The 21,904-nt window shown below is 41.5% G+C and overlaps 1 protein-coding gene across 7 annotated transcripts in view; it reads right to left on the reverse strand.

The window, feature by feature from the left end:
• The window catches only part of slc20a2 (solute carrier family 20 member 2), a 70,573-nt gene that overhangs the window by 34,944 nt on the left and 13,725 nt on the right, over nt 1-21,904 (reverse strand). The window contains exons 1-2 of one of the 7 annotated variants that reach the window (XM_021318066.2): nt 10,818-10,915; nt 7,962-8,071 (exon numbers count right to left, since the gene is read on the reverse strand). The exons of 4 other annotated variants lie outside the window; for them this stretch is intronic. The gene's annotated coding sequence lies outside the window, so the exon portion shown is untranslated. Of the gene's footprint in view, nt 1-7,961; nt 8,072-10,817; nt 10,918-14,561; nt 14,647-21,904 lie in introns of those variants that run through there. 2 more of the 7 variants (XM_012865590.3, XM_012865593.3) reach the window with 2 other exon arrangements.

The following is a 21,904-nucleotide window of genomic DNA, read 5'->3' on the forward strand; positions in this document are numbered from 1 at the left end:
ACTGACTGACCCTCATTTACATAATTCTCCTTTCTTTTGCATCAGGAATGTGTCTCTGCCCCTCAGTGATCTTAACATCCCAATTACCAAAACCTAAATCAGTTTTTTTTTTTTAGATTAAATTAAATTCAACTTTATTGTCATTACACAGGTACAGGTACAGGTACAAGGCAACGAAATGCAGTTTAGGTCTAACCAGAAGTGCAATAGCAGCAAGTGCAGGATAAACAATGGTTCCATATGTACATGGGTTATTACTGAATAAATATAAAGATGAATACTATTATAAACAGAATTTTACTGATAGATTTGTCCTATGAATTATAATATATAGATAACTAGTATTGTGAACTTAATTTACAGCTGGATATGTACCGAATATAATATACAGGTGGATATTACTATAGCGTTTTACAGATATGTACAATAGCATACTATACAGATGATTGTTATTATAACAGAGTTTACATGTACTATGAATATATGTACAGATGGTTATTACTATAGGCAGAATTGTGAGCATGATATAATGATAGCTATTACTATAAAATGAATAAATAAAGTTTGGACAGAAACTATTTAAATTAAAGTGCAGTGGAAGGTAATTTGGGCACCAAAGGCAGTAAAATCCATCCAGCTGGACGCACTGGGCTGCAGGGCACCTATCAAATATTTCATCCAAGCAGGTCTTTAACATTTAGATGTTGAAAACAAATCCATATTATTGTGCAGCTCTGCACACAGCATTCCTAGCTAGGATTTCATAACTGTCTGAAGATAGACTGTTTTGTGTCACGAACTAAAGCCTTAAACAAAATGAGAATATATTTAAAAAAAACATGCCTTTTAAAATAGTAGCAAAAGGTGTTAACTCCTAAATCCACAATTTCTTCTTTAAATTGTTCAGTTTTTAAAGCATGTAGCCTATGGTTATTTTCAGAATGGACTTTGTCCCCACTTTGTTTCAGTCAATTTGCTGATGGGGAAAAGGTTTTGAAAGACTGATGAGGTGCTGTGTAAATGTTTAATCCAGCGGACGGAGCCGCCTCGGGAGGACCAGACCAAACATGACTCTCCACAGAGGACGTCCACACACTCCACGCAGCAGATTGCTGTGGAAGGTTCAAACAGAGGGAGCAGACAGAGCACCCGGCAACTGTGTGTCCAACACACTCGCTGGAGGGAGACGGAAAAGGGCACGAGGGAGAGAGAGAGAGAGAGAGTGGTTTGTAAAAGCCGGGTGTGGCTGTAAGCACCGGCTTTTTTATAGCCCCCCATTTTATTTCCTAAACGGGGAAACTCTACATGACAGCTGCACCAGACACCTTCTGGAGACCATGAGGACCAGACTGTATTCCAGCTCTCCCAGTTGTGAGCATGAAATCCTCCAGACGTGAAACTACCAGCCAGGGAAATACTCAACACACTCCAGGACCCATTGAGCCATTTTTGAATTGTGCACTGTCAATATTTTTGAAAATGGCCAAAAAAAATAATAAAAATAAATCACTTCTTGTCTACATATCAAACACAATTCTGTCAGTAATTATACAACTGCTGTGCATCAAGTTGCCAGTGGTAATTGGTTGACAAAATGTGTGATAAATCCTGTATCTAAAGGTTTCTTGACAACAAGGGAACACAGATTTTACACAAATTAAGACATGAAGCTAAACATTTTTTTAATGTTTCTTAAGCTCCTGCTTGGTAGGAAATACTTCAGGTGTTAGATTATTTAATTTCCTTTAGTAAAATGTTCCCCGTTGAGTTTTATGCCCAATAAATAAATAAAAAAAATAAAAGTAATGCGACTAGCAGGTCATGAATTTTCTGGTAGTGTTGCTCAGTTATTTAATTATGGACAAATCTTCCCTCTGTGTCCCCGGCATGCTGCCTATTGAGGGATGTTGTTGGATCGCTATCTGAATCTATTTTAAACCATCATAATGTATTTAGTATTTGTAACAAATGGGTCTAACGGATATAGAACTGCCTTCTGGGATTAACGAAGTTTTCTGAATAACAGTGTTCAACGGAGCTCTCCCTGTTTAAAACCTTCTCATTGTGACAGCACCAGAAGGACATAACAGATATTGCGATTGGCTGATTCTGCAACCGCACTAACGAGGACCGACGTTTAGTACACCAATAAATTGATGTAGATTCCCCATTAACTCACTGGAGAGAGCACAAGCTAACGTCTGCAGCTGAGCAAATAAAATGGACTATAGAAGAACAGGACAGTACCGAAACACGACCCTCAGAGTCTAGCCTCATCACCTTCGTTGTCTAATACGTTGGTACACAGGTTTAATATTATGGAATGAAGCATGAATGAGGCTATTTTTAAAATCAATTTTGTAACACAGTCTGCAGAAGAGAAAAATCAAAAAATGCGAGCATACCATTTAGGTTCATTATCAGTGATTGCAACAATTTTCTGCTGCCGGAGTAGAATTGCTATAAATGATTGTCAGCTTATTTTCCCCTAGCTTTTCATTGCAGAAACATTTATCTGAATAAGAGGGTAACAGTCTGAATATAAACTGAAAATGGGAAGCGGGTGTCATTTGGCCAATTAGGAAGAAATGTTACACCTCTTCAATCAAATGAGCATCCTGGAAGTCACACTGACCTCTTGGAACCAAGATGCTTGAAGTTTTTATTTTATTTTTATTATTTTTTTGTTCCACGGCCAGGACGAAAACCACTGGAACACTGGACCAGCTCTACACCCTCAGCAGGATTCTGGAGGGGGCATGGGAGTTTGCCCAACCAGTCTACATGTGCTTTGTGGATCTGGAGAAGGCATTCGACCGTGTCCCCCGAGGGATCCTGTGGGGGGATACTCCGGAAGTATGGAGTACCGGGCCCTTTAATAAGGGCTGTCAGGTCTCTGTACGACCGGTGTCAGAGTCTGGTCCGCATTGCCGGCTGTAAGTCGGGCTCGTTTCCGGTGAGAGTTGAACTCCGCCAAGGTTGCCCTTTGTCACCGATTCTGTTCATAACTTTTATGGACAGAATTTCTAGGCGCAGCCAAGGTGTTGAGGGGATCCGTTTTGGTGGCCTTAGGATTGCGTCTCTGCTATTCGCGGATGACGTGGTCCTATTGGCTTCATCAGGGCGTGATCTACAGCTCTCACTGGAGCGGTTCGCAGCCGAGTGCGAAGCGGCCGGGATGAAAATCAGTGCCTCCAAATCCGAGACCATGGTCTTGAACCGGAAAAGGGAAGAGTGCCTTCTCCGGGTTGGGGAGGATGTGCTGCCCCTAGTGGAGAAGTTCAAGTATCTTGGGGTCTTGTTCACGAATGAGGGGAAGATGGAGCGGGAGATCGACAGGCGGATTGGTGCAGCGTCTGCTGTGAAGCGGGCGCTGTACCGATCCGTTGTGGTGAAGAGAGAGCTGAGCCAAAAGGCGAAGCTCTCGATTTACCGGTCGATCTACGTTCCTACCCTCATCTATGGTCACGAGCTTTGGGTCGTGACCGAAAGAACGAGATCCCGGATACAAGCGGAAATGAGTTTTCTCCGTAGTGTGTCTGGGCTCTCCCTTAGAGATAGGGTGAGGAGCTCAGTCATCCGGGGAGGACTCAGAGTAGAGCCGCTGCTCCTCCACATAGAGAGGAGCCAGTTGAGGTGGCTCGGGCATCTGGTCAGGATGCCTCCTGGACGCCTCCCTGGTGAGGTGTTCCGGGCACGTCCCACTGGGAGGAGGCTCAGGGGAAGACCCAGGACACGCTGGAGGGACTATGTCTCCCGGCTGGCCTGGGAACGCCTTGGGATTCCTCCTGAGGAGCTGGCCCAAGTGGCTGGGGAGAGGGACGTCTGGGCCTCCCTACTGAAGCTGCTACCCCCGCGACCCGACCCCGGATAAGCGGAAGACAACGGACGGACGGACGGATTATTTTTTTGTATTTCAATTGGCAACTTTGCAGATTAACCACGAAATGTAATCTAAATGTTTCAGAATCACAAACTTTTAATTCCCTATAACTTGCCACAAAGGAGTTAGACAGATGCTTTTTTTAATGTTTAATAGTCTTTGGTAAAATTACTTTGCACAGAACTTTCTTTTTTCGCTTGTTTGTGTTGGCTAAATTGTACAAGAAGCACATGAAATATCCCTCCAACAAGTATAAGTTAAATGTATAAAATAACCCAAACATGCATTTAGTAACATGAGAATAATATTCCCTTCAGCAGAAAAGAAAAAAGACAATCACTCTTGTTGGGCTGTTTACGATGGGAGAATGAATGTTTTTTAAATACTCAGATACTTTATAAGTCATTTTACCCATTATTTCTATCTGCTTTCAGTACTTTGAAAAGAATTTTGTGGCAATCCCCAAAACCACATTTCGCATTTCAGAGCAATTTGAACATCTGGCTCATAAATCCATTGTGATCCACTCCTGCTACGATGTCAATGTGTCCTCAAACGAGACCCACGGTTTCCCCCACAATAAGGAGGCGAGAGCATTGGGCACGTGCAGATTTTAAGGGTTACACAGAAAGCTCCTATAGTGAGAAAACTTGAGTGACACATTCTGTGAAGTGCCCCGCTCGTCGACTTATTTCTGGCAGACCCAGTTTCTTCCAGGGAGCGTCAGGTGGCAAACGGTTCCCATAATGAGAGCTGTGACGCACGCACAACCCCGACGTTGACAGGACTAAATTGGGGCTGTATGGCTGTGTTGTTGAAAACTGTTTAAGAAAGAAGCAGAGGTGACAGACGGGTGTTTAGGAGCATCGATGGCTTCACAGACATGCCTCAGAGGCTGTGAGGCAAGCCGGTCAGGGGAAATGTGTTATAAGACATTTTTGTCATATTGCAGTCGTCCCCCCCCCCCACACCCCCTTACAGTTCTTACTTTCCTTTTTTTTATCTTTATAGAAAATGTAGGTGCAATGAGTAATTAGAGGTGCACCATATATGGAATTGCAGAAGTCACCACAACATCAGTGTGAGCATTATCTAATATAGGACATGTAGGATATTATATTTAAGTGAATCTTGATAATATTTTCCTTACCTGCCCTTAATGCCCACAGCTGGTACCTAATTTTACTGGCTGAGATGCAGAAACCTACCAAGAGTGGAGTTGTATTATCTACAGGTAATTTTTCTTTTCTTTTTTGGGGGTGGGGGGTGGGGGTATTCATATTTAAACCCCTAATGGCAGTTTACAGTGATACTATACTGGTAAAAAAATGTTAAGATGTTTCAAGAAATCATTTTGAATGATTTCTTGAAACATCTATAAGAAAAGATACTGTGATTTACAAAAGCAGTACGAAACGAAATTTCGTTCTGTACGCACTTTGTGCATACCGAATGACAAAAAAAGTTGTCCAAGTCTAAGTCTAAGTCTAAGTCTAAAATGTAATAAGTCAACACTTAGAAGTGGTTAACAAAGAAATCGTCTGGTAAAAGGACTCACAAGACTTTCAGTTCAACTGGTCCCATGACAAGCTGGTTGGAAACTCAAAAATCCAATCAGGGAACATATCATACCACCAACTGCAAATTCACTCTGATTAAAACACTCTTTGTTGTCGAGGTTGTTACTGAGTGAAGAACACATTCAAAAATTGACAATTTTCAGGAGCAGTGATGCGTCTAAAATGAAGGTCCAGGAAGCACAGAGATGTAATAAACTATAAAACTGTGTTCATGATATTCTGATAAACGTATGTGGTTAATTCATGCCATTAGTGACACAAACTTTGACAACAGGAAGGCTGAATGCATCACAGTCATGTTCTATGATGGACAGAGGGCAAAGTCTTTTGGAAATTTTAATGTAAGGGTTCACAATAAGAAGCAAACAGAAATAACGGATTCTGTAACACGACCTGAGCTAATGGCACTAATTAAAGGCAGCTTAAATTTTTAAGTCTGCAACAATTTGTTATTTGTTAAAAAAATATATAAAAATATTTTACTTCATGTTATAATACAGTTGCTAAAGAGGAATCAAAATCTGGTAATATCAACATCGACAGGAAATGTCTTTTGCAAAAGCCATAAATCTGAAACAAGCCATAAAATTGAGAATTGCAAATCTTTAGTTTTTAACTTAAAAGTTTATTCATTAAGTATCAGGCAAGTAAGGGACAAAAAAAAAAGAGTTTAAAACCCCGCACCACTTTGCTAATTACAACAACGTGACTGACTGCTTCATCAGGTTCTAAGATGACCTGCAGAGGCCCGTGAAGGACATCTTGTCTGATAAACTGAGTTACCAAACACACACCGTAGAATCAAGAAGACTACCCAATCTACCACAGACTCAATGAAAGGTGCGTAGTGCAAGTTTTGAAGTACAATATTTATTTTGTTTCTCATACATGCTCTTACAATTGTCCGGTGTGTAAAATGACTTATCCTCTATTTACCACAGTTGTCTCTATAGGCAGGATATTCGGTTCATGGTAGTGATTCGGGCCAAATCCTCTGGGCGATGCAATAGCAAGAGAACGCATGCTAACTTCAACATTTTTAACTTTCTTACCTCAGAAGACATTGCGCCTCTAAACAAGAGAGCTGTGCAGTCGCTGTGGCAAAATGCTTTTCTTTATCTCCCATGACGTGCACAATGCTGGTGTCATTTCAACTCGTCACCAGAGGGGGCAGACGTCTGCAAAAACCCTGGAACTTAAGGGCTCCTTTAAGTATACTATCTAATAAATCACCCCCAAAAAGCAAATCCATACCAACACTTTCTAAACATTTTTAGTTATTTTATTCCAATGTTGCTCTCATGTATACATAACCCACTCAAGACTGTGGAGATGATGGTGGTGGACTTTAGGGGAACACCTCCTCACACCGCCTTCCCTCACCATCCTCAACAACACCGTGAGGCTGTGGATCACTTCCAGATCCCAGAAACCACCCTTTCCCCAGGACATGAGCTGGTCCTCACAAACAAACGCTACTCAGAAGGAGGCCCAGCAGAGACGGTACTCCCTGCAGCAACTCATGAATTTCAACCTTCTACAGGAGCTGCTGGTCATCTTCTACTCAGCCATTATTCAGTCTGTCCGGTGTTCATCCATCAATGTGTGGCTTAAGTTCATCTACGAAACAGGACAGTCCGAACTACAGCTAGGTCAGAGTGGATCATCGGGGCTGACCTTCCCTCCATCCAGGACTTCTACAGGTCTGGGATCAAGCTAACATCTCTGCAGACCCCACACATCCTGAACACAAACTATTTAGACTTTTACCTTCAGGTCATCGCTGCAGGACACTATTTGCTAAATCCAACCCAACCAGGTCTTACTCTTTTGTTGAAAATGCATATGTTTATATTTACAAAAATAAATTTTCTGTTCACCTTTTTTTGTATACTGCACGTAAAATGTCTTAATCAGAGCGCAAAGTGGAACCAAAGTTAAATTCCTTGACGTATGAAGCAACTTCGGATTGCTTTAGCTTTACGTTGACTGTCTAGCGTCAACCAGCCCGCGGCGTCTCGCGTCAGCCGTCGAGAGAAACCTGTGTGCAGACTGCTTAGTCAGATTATTGTCCGAAACGTTTGCCTGTCGCTGCTGTTTGACGCTCATTAATCTGCCCGGGATGCCACTGCACCACAGCTGGTGCAAAACAGTGTCACGAGCTGGAGTCTGCATTGACACGCAGCTACGCTTTCCACATGCTGATTCAACCCCGCTCCTCTCAGCAAGCCGACTCATCTTTCAACACAACTACAATGAACACACACACACACACACACACACATACATGCACGCTGTCACATGATGACTCACAACAGCATTGTTGCACCTGAAGCATTAAAAAAAAAAACCTGAAGTCTATGCCTCCAAGGACACAGGGTGGCTGCAGCTAACAGATGGCGTACCAAGTTTAAAAGAAAGACGGATAATTAAGGACGACGAGGACGAACCGGCAAGCGTGAACGAAACCTCAGAGGCTGTAAATACAGACCACTCACCTTGGCGTCTCTTCACCTGAATAGAAGATGGTGAAGCGGTGGAGATGAATGAACGCTTAAAAGACAAAATGACAGAAACACGGAGAGAGAAAGAGAGAGAGAGAGAGAGTCTGGGGGAGAAAAAAAACAGGTTGAGCATAAATTTAAGATGTGAGAATAGCTGATGACAGGACGATCGGAGCAGCGAGGAGAAGCATGAGAAATCAGCAGGTTGTGGTGGTGTTGCAGGACAGAAGAGGAGGAGGAGAGCACGAGCTAACAAACTGGATCGGTGAGGGAGGGGGGGGTGGACAGCGGAGCCAGCTGAGCCGAGACTGCCTCTTAAAGGAGCGTATCTGCACTCAGAACACACCGGGGAATAAATGTCTGAGGGGCTGAGGTGTTCTGCTTGTCTGTGCCTGCGAAGGATCCCCGCTAGATGAAGAGGAGGCAAACCTTTGGGACAGGCGAGCGTGCAGTTTGATCAAGGAGCACTTTCATTTAGTTTTGCCACAACAAAAAACAGAGGCAGCAGATTAATCTAAAGGGCCTCGTTGGCACGCAAGAGCTGGAGTGTATTATTAGAGAGCAACAGTTTAACAGCAAGTGAAAGGAATGGGCTCAGAGTTTAATCTTCATCTAAGGTGCTTTTTACCGAACTCAGAAGGGACCACCTTTTCTCGCTGCCACAAAAAGGTCGCTCCACCAGAACTAGGACTCTATCTCAACAGTAATATTTGGTTACAGTCCTCCATTTACTTTCTCTGCCTTTCTCTCGTCGCCACAAAGCGTCTCTTTCGACGACAGGCTGAACAGTGTGTCTTTATGTCGCTGGGGCTCTGGCGGGCAGGAATGGGAGCACTCACTCGCTGACACAACGAAAGTAGCAGACCAGACTCGCTGTAGGCGACAAAGCACAAAGCAGGACCAAGACTCCGCTGCTCAAGTGCCATAATTCCCCGAGACACGGCAGAGAAACGCGCCGCGGACAGCGAGAAAAGTCACAAGGAGGATAAAATGATTATCAATTTTAATATCCCACCGTCGGTATAACAAGTTTAAAAAAGAATTACAATTAAACCCATGTTTGGCTGCAGGGCTTTTAAAAACCCTGCTGCTCCATCAGACAAGAGCGCCTCATATATGCCCCAGAGTGTAAACGAAGTTAAGATATTTCCACCACCTAAATTTCAACAGGTGTTAAGTTGTTGCTCTATTTGGACTTTAAAACTGCAAGGAAGATGTTTGAAGATGTGTTATACTTCAACTCAAGCAGAAGGACACAACATGAGTAGTACTTGGGGCTCCAGCAGCCAATAGCAGCGAACGCCTATAACGTAACTAAGGCAGATGTTTGCATTGTTATGCATGGTCTTGTTTGTCTAACTCGTTTAACAGCCAGTCGGATGTTTTGGACTAATCTGTGTTCAAACTGCTGGTTATTGTTGGCAGGACCACAAAAATAATAATAATAATAATAATACAACAAAACTCTATGGTTCAACAGGTGTCTATGCTGTTCAAACCTAATCAAACCCTCTTACAGTATCCACACCATTATAAAACAGCAGTGTGATGGCTGGCTGTGTCACAGCATGTAATAAAAGAACAGTTTTTTAGACTTCTTAACTTACTGACTCGCTACGGGAATTACTTTAACGCTGGTTACAGTATGCGTTATGCTTGGCACTTTTAGGGACTGAACTCTATCCTGTAAGAAGGCACAGAACGGGGTTTAATAGATACTACCTCAAATGAAATGGATGGAATATCCTGGCTGCAGTCTTGACCTCAACCTCACTGAACACTTGTGGGATTACTTCGGGTTTGCTGTTCCTGCCACAACAACCATCTCTTCCTAAATTATAAACTTGCTGGTTAGGGGGGATTGGATCGTATCCCACAGCAGTGTGTGACCAAGCTGGTGACCAGCAGGACAAGGCGCCAGGCTGCTGTTGCAAATGCAGTTTTCTTGCAAATGTGGGACCCTTTAAATGAAAATAAACTGGTTTTCCAACAGCTTTCATATTTATCCCCAAGAGGCATTAGAACAAATACATCAGTTAGACAAATCAATTTACTTTATGCACCAAGCTAAGTTAAACACTGACAATTTCTAATCTAGTCTGACTCCTGCTAAACATCTCCACATAATCCCGCTATGTAATTAGCCTGAGCTAAACGCTAGTTGTTAGCAAACGAACATGGCGTAGTTGCCGCCGTTCTCGTGTCACATGTGCGAGTGTTTGTGTATGTGCGCGTTTGTTGTCATACGAGCTGACAGCAGAGAAACCTAAAGAAGCATCCACCCAAATGATTTATTTGGTACAAACATTTACTCGCCAAGTGGCAGCTAGCCCTCTGAAATTTACTCGCCAAATGAAAGAATTTGCTCGCAATTGCCATCTGGCGAGTGTTAATTTCGGATCCTGCTTGTGTGTTGAGCACTTTCAATTTATTGATACAGATAATCAGAGAGCTATGACGTCTTACTATTAAAAGGTAAAAAAAAATTAAAACAGGCATAATGAATAGAGAAAACACTTTGTGACAGTGAAATGGTGAAAACTACTCCTACTACTGGAGGAAAACAGATGAATACCATGATTGCCACTCCTGCTATACTATCATCAGCTTGCAAGAACATTGTTTGCACAAATCTAAACCATTTTCAAAAAATAGTGACAAGAATGATAAGGTGATGAATTTCAGATAAAATAGACAAGTGAGCTAAGGTCAAGCTCTACACACTACACAAACTTCACATAGCTAAAAACAACCAAAGGCCTTATAAAAAAGTTTTTTTTATAAATTTAAATATGATCATTTACTTAAACAAAATAAAAGCAGACATAAGGAAAAGTCAACCACATTTACCTTCATCCTCACATCATATCCATGAACCGAAAAAAGCACCAGTTAATTGATCAAGAGGTCTTGTACTTGTTGAGTTCCCGTAGCTTTGTCCTCCAAGGTCGCTCACTTCTCATGTCCCTTTCTGTCCCCCCCAATCTGGCCCTGCCTGCAAAAAAGCCAATCTGCGTCAGCTGCACCTGCCCCCACCAACTCGTCACTTCACAGCAGGGAGGCGCTGTCTCTCCGAACCCAAACACACAACAACACACGCACACTTTAAAATGCTAAGATCAGTCGGCTTAGACGAGGAAGGAGGGGGGTCTCTTAAGAATGACAACAAACGGATAATGTTGCTTCTCCACACCATCTTCAAAGGTTTCGTCTGCACTTACATTTCCATAAAGCCTCATTTCTCCCTTTCCTCTGCAGTGTAGAATCAAGACAATAAGTACAGTAAATAAGGAATTGGCAATACAGAACAGACTTATCTGTCAGACTTATTTGTGATATAAAACTAAACAAATACTAAAATCTATTTCCTGAATATTGTTGCTTTTTCTTTTTTAGACCTAATGCAACAGGGACAACAATCATCCTGGAAAATCAAACTGTGTTGAAAGTGGTTTTGCCTTAGAGATGAAAGCTAAGCTTCCTGCCTATATAAAATGCAAAAAAATAATTTCCAGGGTTGCACTCTGTAGATGGTCCATGCACCCTCAAATTGCGGTTATCATTTGTTTCTTAACTTGTAATTGTTGCAAGAAGAATCATTTGCATGTGAAAGTTGAGCACAGTCCTATCAGAGTTCATGATTCAGGGAGAAAAGGCGTCGTTTCACACATACAACTCTATCTTGGACTGCTGAGTTTCCCAAATCAAGTTGAGGCTGGAATCTAATCTTCGCTCTAATGTATTTTTCCTAGGTGTGATAAAGGAAGCATAAACTAATTGTGAGACCTAACCTTATCAAAAAGCTCTGCAGAAGGCGTATAGCCTGATCGTAGAGATGGTTGCAGGGATGGGCTTTCGCTCTTTATGTGGTAGGTGCACAATCTGGAATGGATCTAAAAAGTACCAGGCCCAATAGGAAATGGGATGCGCTGAAGTTGACCCTATAGTGTTATGTCCCAGAGAGATGGACAAAAAGCACAGTTGCGCTTCGACAGCAGTAGTCCATGACACTCAATCTCACTGCTGTCACTCATTCGTTCTACAATGCCCGCTTGTTTAAGCCGACATGTTGACCAATCAAAATAAACTCAGGCGAGACAGGAAATGTGAGGGCTGAGCACCAAGAGAAGCGCTAATCTGCGGTAGCTAGCAGCTCGGTCGATACTAGGCTGCTCGCTACTTTCTTTTCTGGTAAATGTCCCCACACCTTTAAAACTTTACATCTCTTTCTCTGCGCTGCTTTTTGCCTGTTATGTTCCGTCTCCATAGGGGATAACAACACTTGGCATCCATGTATTAGCGGGCTAGGCTATCATTAGCGTTAGCTGCCTGACCGGAATATAGCGCGCTGAATAAATTAATGTAACGAAACTTCAAGGCAGGTCATTTTGCCTCGATTCATTTTATGAATCGATGTCCTCGAATCATTCCATGAATCGTGACAGCCCTACACCTCTTTGACAGCTTTCCTTTTCTACTCCACTATGGCCGAGTCTATAAGAATGACTGGGACGGCAGAGCCGTGATGTGCCGGACCTTAATCTCTCTCTTTTCATGTACACATGCAGGCTCTAAGACGGGAGTTTTTAGAATCTATCGTTTTAAGGGATGTATAACTCCCTTTATGTGAGGATGAGAGGCATAACCACATAAAAATTTATAATTTTCCCCAGACATCCTGCTATGTGTGGACTAGGCCTAGGACTATGATAAACAGTATTAATGTTGTAAGGTGACACATCATTTCTACCTCATCTTTTCCACTTCCTTAACAGTTTTACATGTTTAACATTTTCCCCCCAAACTGCTGTGTGTGAAGAGAATCCTCTGCAGCCTGTGTTTGTGTCGATTTCTGCTCCAGTCATTGACCGTCTCCTTCTTCACCCTCCAAGAACAAACAAGCCAGATAAAGCGTTTGATTACTCCCTAATGAGCAGCGTTATAAAAGTTTATCAAAGTTTTCAGAAGCTTAAGTGGTCTAACGCATGAAAGTATTTCAGTTTAGGTGATGATAAACAGACAGGACACTGGCGTCGTTACAACCCGCAGCTGCAAAAGTGGCCTGTAGGAGCAGCTGAAAAGATAGACCCAGGGGCTGCTGTTGAGCCAAACTAAAATAATTTTAAAATACAGTTTTACGTTGCTGAATGCTCTCTAAGGTTGGACAATTTGCTCATGTGCTACATTTCCCATTTTTCTTATACATTTGACTGATTAGTTGTCTGTGCCTGTTTCACTAAGCGGAATTAAATTGTGCATTTTAACCCCTTAATCTATTGTGCAGGTAAACTTAATATCTAAAACGAAGGAAACTGGAAAAAGGCTAATTCCTAAATAATACATACATTATTAAATAAGGGTCTTTTTAAAGCTGCAGTCTCTATTACATTTTATCTAAAAGGTGTAACAGAAAGAGACCTTTTTCTTTGGGGATGGACTGTGTGAACGGAGATCCACTTTTCGCTCTAATTCAGTCTGATATCTGACATTGAATACTTTCATTTTTTAATTGTAAACACATAATAAGGGCTTCTTTTTAATTGTTTTATGTCAGTTTCCATGCAGTTTTAATTTTAAAGTGCAAAAATGTGTATACATTTCATTTTGTGGCATTGCAAAAATAAAAAGCTTTGTAAAAAAGAAAAAAGAAAAAAAAAAGAACAGCATTTGGACAAAAATTATTTCCTTCGAATAAAGCCTGGTATACTTCATACTGATATACACCTCATGTTTATAAGTGGGCAAGTCTCAGAACATATGTCGACACCCTAAAGGTCACAGTAGTATCTATTGACCAATATTACTGCTACAGTTCTTGTTAAGGCCAAAAAAAGGATTCAATTCATTTATTTTACAAGGCTTTGACTGATGTAGCAAAGGATTTTTTTTTTTTTTTGTTATCCCATTTCAAAATGAGCCATTGCAGTTCTTTTCAACTTATTTCATAGAGCACCAAAATCCCATACCAGTCTCATCGTCCTTACACCGAAAAACACTGACCAAGCTTTAAAAGAAAATTAATTATCCCGTTCGGATTTAAAAGTTGCGTAGTCCTTAAGTTGAGCTACACTGGAGGTCAGCTTTCTCTGGTTTCAGTGGACACAGATTTGACTCCCTCACCCAGAAATGGCAAAGTGGCAGTGGCAGCTCCTCCCTGTTTGAGGCTCTGTATGGCTGTTTTAAGTAACTGAGATAGACACACTGCACTGTTCTCACTGTTTGTACCCATGGTTGTTTCCAAGAAATCTAAAAAAAGAACAGTGGCTAAGAACAAAACAATACAAATAGATATTTTGTGTGTCGCAAATAATGGATTTTCTATTATTTTAGAGCTGGCAGAGCACAGACATAAAGACCATTGCAAGCCACAAACAGCTGCAACACAAAAGGACAGAGCGCTCTTAATAATGCTTTTAGGCTCATAGTCACGATTAGTCACCTCTTAGAATAAACTCCTGCTCACAACAAGATCCGAATAGAACAATCAAAATGTGTCATCAAAGCAAATATAAAGCCGGGAATCCAACTGTTAGAGCTGCTATTGTTGGCTAGCTTTCACATCATCTGACCGTCACAATGAGGATCAGGACCTACCAATAACCGGAGATTTTTGAGGTTGCAATCTGGCCGTCTTCTCTTTCCACCATCTGTGTCCATGTTGCTAAAGGTAGGAGTCCTCTTACATTTGACCCTCTCTTCCAGTTTTCCACTGCTTGCTCCCCCACCCACCCCCTCCTCCTACAATCTGCTTTAGCCGGGCAGCTCCGGTTCTTTTCCACAAAACCAGCTCTGGTACCCGACCGCTCAGCAAGTCTCCGTCACATCTCTCCTCTCTTTTTTGAACTCTTCCGCCTTCTCTTCCAAGATCACCTCCTCGCAAATATGCAATGTGGAGCTGTGCTCACAAAACGCTAACGGGATCTTCAACATTCCCACCTCTGTCTCAGCTGCTAAGACTGGTAATCTAGCGTTGGCATGCTCTGAAGTTTTAAACTGTGTTACTGGGGCAAAGTGGGTGCAGGTATTAGCGAGTACAGAATAAAACTAGCGCAAACAGGCTGTGAGACTGTAGAAGAAAGGCACAAATGTCACACTAATGAGCAATATCACATGTCATTACCTTGTTTTGGGTCTTCCTTCAACACTTATCTCCTTACTGACCCATGAAGCCTTAATGTGACTGTTAAAGTCTAAACTTCTCTGCATTTCTGTCATGTGATTTTATATAGCCCAGGATCAAGATGACCATGTTGAATGCCATTAACACATCTTGCCAGAATGAGACAATGTCCAAACTGAAGACAGTCAATTTAGACTTTAGATAACAACCTAAATGCCATTAAAGGTCTTCGAAAAGCCAGTTTTCAGCTATCAATTACTTATTTACATTTTGTTTGCAATCAGGCAAACTTTGTAATGAACTTGTGTCAGTGACCTTAAATTCATATTTTTGGGAGAATTCGCTTGCCTCATGTCCCGAGGGAGATTGGGGACATGAAATGTGGCTTACAGGAGCTGTACCCTGAAGGTTATCAGTGCCTGTTTGTGGTGGCAAACAGAGGACCCACTGGTGGACAGCAGGAGTGGTGGAAGCCGTCAGGCTGAAGAAGAAGGCCTTTAAGGCTTGGTTGCAGCTTTGGGAGCGGAACCGCTGACATCATTGAGTGTTGGAAGGAGGATCTCCTCAATCAAGTCACAATGTCCTCCGCAGATAAGGCAGAGCCTGTAGGCTTGGGAGGATACCATTCTATTACCATGGCAGAGGTTGCTGAGGTAGTTAAAAAGCTCCCCAGGGGCAGTGAGCTAGGTGTGGATGAGATTCAACCTGAGTTTCTGAAGGCTCTGGACATTGTTGGATTGTCATGGTTGACACATCTGTTCAATGTCACATGGAGGACAGGGACAACACTGTTAGAGCAACAGACTGAGATGGTGGTTCCAATTTTTGAAAAAGAGGACCAGAAAGCTTGTTCCAATTATGAAGGGATGAAAGCTCTTGGCATCCCTGGGAAAGTTTAATCTGGGACACTAGAGAAGAGGCTCTGGCTAAAAGTTAAAACTCAGATCTGGGAGGAGATCCCAGAGAAGACCCAGAACTTACTGGAGGGACCATATATCCCATTTGTCCTGGGAATTTATTGGTATCCCCCAGGATAGTGCTGGGATCAGGGATGTCTGTGGTTTCCTCCTGGACTTGACCTCGCCCCTGCGACTTCATCGCTGATAAGCAGACGTGGGTGTGTTGGCTGGATGGATGGTTGGATGGATTGAAGGATGGATGGATGGATGGAAAGTGGTAACTAGATAAAACTTTTACTGTGCTTTTGGACCAAACACCTTAAAGCATTTTTTACTTTTTGATCAGTGGACATATAATTTAATCGTTAAAAAGTAGAAAAACAAGTCTGACAAAGATAATTGTCAAAAAAAAACAGACCTTGGTCTTCAATTGATAATCAGCTCAAGGATGATGCATCTCTAAGCCACTGCGTGTGATCTATGCCAATTTCTTTTTCTGTTTGTGAAAGATAACTTTTATAGTGTTCTGAAAAGTATTTGACCCTTAGCCTTTTCAAGAAGTAATATAACGCCCCGATCTTAAGGAATTAAAGAACAGAAAATAAACACAGTATTAAGGCAAAAACTGCTCTTGGGTTATGCAGCAGGACAATACTGCAAAGTACACTTACAAGTAAGCTTTTGACTTACAAAAATGTTTTTTATGAGACTTTGACTATGGCCTAGTCAAAGTCTGGATTTAAATCTGATTTACCCTCTCATCTAACTAAATATAAATAAACTGTAAAAAGAAAAGTTGGACGAATTCCTCCAGAGGGATGTAAAGCACAAATCATTAACAGGTGTCCAAAATGTCAATGATGTCACAACAGTTTATTTAGGGCCCCAGACACACACACACACACACACACACACACACACACACACACACACACACACACACAAATCATCATTTGAAAACTTAGTTTTTTTGAAGATCCGAAGCATGCAACAAAAAAGCAAAAAATAAATCTGCAATGTTCACGACACTGCAGATACAGTTCATCGGCTGTAGCTGTTTTTTCCGTTTATAACTCTGTTTTTTTTTTCCTTCTGTACTTTCCACATTTTTAATCGTTGACTGCACAGCTTGCTCTCACGGTCAACTCAGAAAAACAGTAGAAATACTAATAAATACAAGTATATAAGACTGCACGACAGGCTGGTTCGTTGGGGGGGGGGGGGGAAGTATAAAGCAGTTTTGGACAGTATTTTGAATTAATAGCACTTCTAATATTTCCGTTTTAAAAACAAAGACATAGTTTCACGTATTAGGTTTGTTTTGAATGTAGCCTTTAGTAGTACAAGCTGTCTGGGAAAATGCTGCAGGGTGCCCGTGTCCTGCAAGTAGACCAGTGTGTGGTGAAAGGTTAAACAAACACAAAAAGCACGCACATGAACAACTGAGGACTGTTAATATTGTGTGTGTAGCATTTCTAAACCGTCCAAACAGAGCATACAGCAGAATCTTTGTTTACAATAACTGTCCCCTCCTGTAACTCCACCATGGCCAGAAATTGGATTCCTACGCCCAGCACATGTGACTTTAGAAGATGAGCAGAAAGTGGAGGGGAAAGCGGTACAGTGAGAGCGTGATCGGACCTTGGCAAAGCTGATCTAGTGGCCTGTGCCCTCCTGCTCTTAATCCGGGCTTCCAGCACATGACCCAGCTAACAGCATTACAGAGCGCTTTGATTCGACCTGCTGCTGAGCGCATGTAGTGAAAGACACAGCAGAGGCAGGAGGGACACGGGGGTCCTGTGTGCTCCCACGTCATCAAAGGAATGCCAGGCGTTCGAACACACACACACACGTGTGAACCAGCAGAGCTTGGATGGCGCTTTTAAACTTCAACGTACACGGTGGTAGCAAACACGCGAGGCCGGTCAGATTAGGCTCGCAAGTCAGTGAGTCAGCGGATTACCCAGGCACAGTTTTCCGGGAGAAAGCTAAGAGCAAAGAGCAGAAATGGACTGCAAACGCTACCGGCGGCTGCAGGTCAAGTTGCAGGAGCGACACTTTCACACGATGTATGCTGTGGCAGGATTTAAATACATTTGCTCATTTTATGGTAGTATTTAAAAGATACAACTTAAGAAAAAAAAAAAAAACAGAGTTGTATTAAAAGCTTCTACTCCAAGTAAAAAAAAAAAAAGTTTAGAATCAAGCCCAGCAAAAGTTAATTCTAGCAAAATTTAGTCATGACAGAATAACAAAAAAACCTGACCATGACTAACCTGACTAAAAGACCTGTTTCAACATTTTACTATTACATATTTACAAAATATATGATATAGATTTTTAAGAGCTCCGTTTCAGCAGACCCTGAGTTTGGCTGCTGATGCGTGGTGCTTGAGCTTCAGCTGTTTGTAACAAAACCTTACAAACATCTGTTTACCTTCACCCAACTTTCTGTACTTATGTGCTTTAAATCCAATCAGCCTTTGAAAACTTTTAAAATCTTTTGTTACCTGGCTCATTAGGTAGCAATCAGATGCTCCTATCCACCATATTTGCTATGAAATGGAAGCTCAGACAGAGCCAGCATATGACTGGAGCTGATCTTGGCCCACATTCACACTTCGACACATGCTCACTGCTGCAGACAGCACGGAGGGGCCCTAATGTACACATTAGTAATATAGATGAAATGTGTTCTTAACATTTCAAGATATTTAACAAAATAAAAAAGATATTACAAAAATAATGTGTTGACAAAAGAGATTGATGCCAACGCTATATTTTATTCAACAATTAACTCAATGAAGCCTTTTTTTATTTATGGGTTTGCACACGGTTGGTCCAAAGGCAGCACAATTTTTTAGTTTCAATACCTGTGCTTTGGGAGTCAATGCAAAAAGGAGTGGTTTTAGGCCGGCACAGGCTTCATTTTGCACTGCAACTGGGGTTGGATACATCTGCCTGTTTTTGTAGTGCAAACATCCATTTTCATCCCTAGTGACTGATGACGAAAGAACAGCTGCTAAGAGCAAAAACCAGCACCCACAAACTTAAGAAACTAACATCTAGACCGTTCACAGAATACGCCTATTTCATGGCAGGAGACAAATCGAACTGTTTTGAATGATTACGAAATGAAAACCTAACTGTGAAAATCAACACTTTCTTTCCGACGTTGTCATGTCTGCAGGTGGACTATTCATACTTCAAGGACTGGTTTTTATTTTTCCATTAACTAAGCATGTAAATCAGAATAAAACCAGACACTATACCAGAATAACTCTGCTGCTGCTGCCACCATCTCCTCAGAATGAACTGCAGTAAAAACAAGAATAATATCCAAAGTCATAAACCCAGCAAACTCTACATGAATTCCCCTACACTCTGAACTCTGATCTTGTTTTGAACCGCTTACCGTGGTACTGTGTCCAGAGGGTTAGCTTATTATAATGCTATGTGTAGAAGGTGCCAGATTTTTATGCACCTAAATGCTGCCACATCAAGCTGGATTCTTAGGCGAACTCAATGTGACAAGCGGTCTGCTGCTGTTCTGGTGACGGACGCTTTATTTGTCCGGATCACTTCTGACCCCACTGTAATCACCCATTTAAAGCTGTAATAAGCTTAAAAACTACCGGGTCTTTGTTTGGAAATTACTAACATTTGCAATGCGTTGGAGATTTTCACCCTTTACATTAAGACTAATGTAAAGGGTGAAAAACACATAATTGTCTGAGAAAACCTTCAACAACAAAATAATGTGCACAATAGAAAATAGCCTGGCAAGCTATAGACAATCAAAATAGGCAAAAACAGGGGGAAAAAAACACTATTATGTATTTTTTAAGTACTGTTTATGGATTAACATAATTGGTTTGTTGACTATAGTTCATGCTAAAGCTCGTCAATCTCTCTCTGCATTACTTGTGAGCTTGTTCTTGTCAAGCCACCACGGCTGAACGTAAACATTACAAAAACGTCCTCACTTAAAACGGCACAGGGAACCATGGAGATCTTCGAAAACATTTCATCCTAATCTCCCATCGTTTTTCTTGCTGACATTATCGTGGGAAAAACAGTTGTTGCTCAAGAAGCTGCATCCGTTTATTCTGTGAATGGAGCACTTTCGGCGGTTTCCCAGGGGAACCCTAGCAGGTGAGAAGCATTTTTCTACCAGTGGACATTTCAAGCTGCTTTCTAAAGAGAAGAAGTTAGTATTACCCCCACGTCAGATATAAAACACACCAATTTTTTTAAGTGCTTTTTTTAAACTCAAGGTCAGCTAGACTTCTATTGGACTATTCATCATATTCCCCCGTCATTTCAAGTTCTTCGTATAAAAAAAGGAATGACCCCGCCCAACCATCCGTAAGAAGGTATTGTTTCAGACAAAGTTTAAAAATCATTCAGATTACAAGCGATATGTGAATAACTGACAAAATGTGTGTTTTCTTTTAAAACGTCAAGGCCAAAAGGGGCCAATGACACAAATGAGTTCATTTGTAGAGTTGATTTTTTTTGCCAGACTGATTATTTTAAAAGGAACAAGAGCTTAAATTATTGTTCACTTGTACCAGCAATGCCCTGCGATAGACTGGCGACCTGTCCAGGGTGTACCCCGCCTCTCGCCCATTGACAGCTGGAGATAGAGACCAGCACCCCTCACGATGCCATAAGGGATAGACGTGTTAGAAAATGGATGGATGGATGTATCAGCAATGGCATCCTTCAAACAACAGCATGCAGACATTATTGTTTTGCATCAAAGAACAGATTTCTGAGGGAGCACAGAATCCTGGTTCCCACCAGTGTAGAGCTTCCTTAAATTTGGAAGACGGTGAATGCAACTGTATCTGAACTATGGAAGTTTGTTGAAATAAGGGCAGCAAAGGAGCCGCTTTATTCCAAGAAAAAACTGAGAAATTTAAGTTCTGCTGGGAACTTCTTTTTCCGAGGATCGTTTAAGAATTCTGGAAGATAATTTTTCGGATAAAAAAATAAAAAAGGTAAGCTCAACCATCAGTTCTGTATCATTGCACCAACAATGACCCTTCTTGATTTATCTAAAATGTAAGGTTGCTCTTCGCCCATGGAGAATGGGCTACTCACAATTCTGCCCAGGAACAAGGCCCTGAATAAACAGTGTGATCACAACACCCCTCTGACCACTCCAAGCACAAATGTATTTTCCAGCATGACGGAACACCATCTCATGCAACAAAGTGCCTCATTTATGAATAGAACGTTTTAGACGGCCAACAGACTCTCCAGGCGTTTCCCCATGAGGAATCTGTGGTCAGATCTGTAAATGTTGGGAAATGTGCAGAAAGAAAGTGTGATCAAATCCAAGACTAGATCACCATGAACCACAAATGTAATATCCAGCATTTCAGAGAGAATTACAGAAGTCAGGAAGAAGAATCTATCCTGTAAATAATGACTCTTTAAATAATTCTGAATTGCTAGCAAAAGAAAAAAGCCTTTCAAACTTAGGATATTATTTCAAAAATTGTTCTTCAGGAAACCATCAAAAACGCAAAGAAAATCTATGGCCATTAAAATCACCAAACAAAACATTGTGTCACTGTATGAAAGTTTCTCCAACAGTGATGCGTGTTTGGACAGCTGTGATGTTGACCACCTCTGGGACTATCTTCTGGTGTTCTTGAATATTTTCATAGCTGTCCATCATAACATTTGAATTCTGAATTAGGGATTAACCTCTTTATAGGTTCAAAATATTAAATCACAACAGAATGACCTCTCAAGTCAGTAAAATGAAGGACATGGTTCAGTTCATTTTTTTTGTCCACAAGGATTTGTTTGTAAGAAAGCAATGATTTACATGAATCTTTACAAGCAGTGGTGCTTACCCAAACTTTTTTAGAAATACATTTGCCTAAACAGCAGCCCGAGAA

This window comes from Fundulus heteroclitus, chromosome 12 (assembly GCF_011125445.2).
Source record: "Fundulus heteroclitus isolate FHET01 chromosome 12, MU-UCD_Fhet_4.1, whole genome shotgun sequence".
Taxonomy (NCBI): Eukaryota; Metazoa; Chordata; class Actinopteri; order Cyprinodontiformes; family Fundulidae; genus Fundulus; species Fundulus heteroclitus.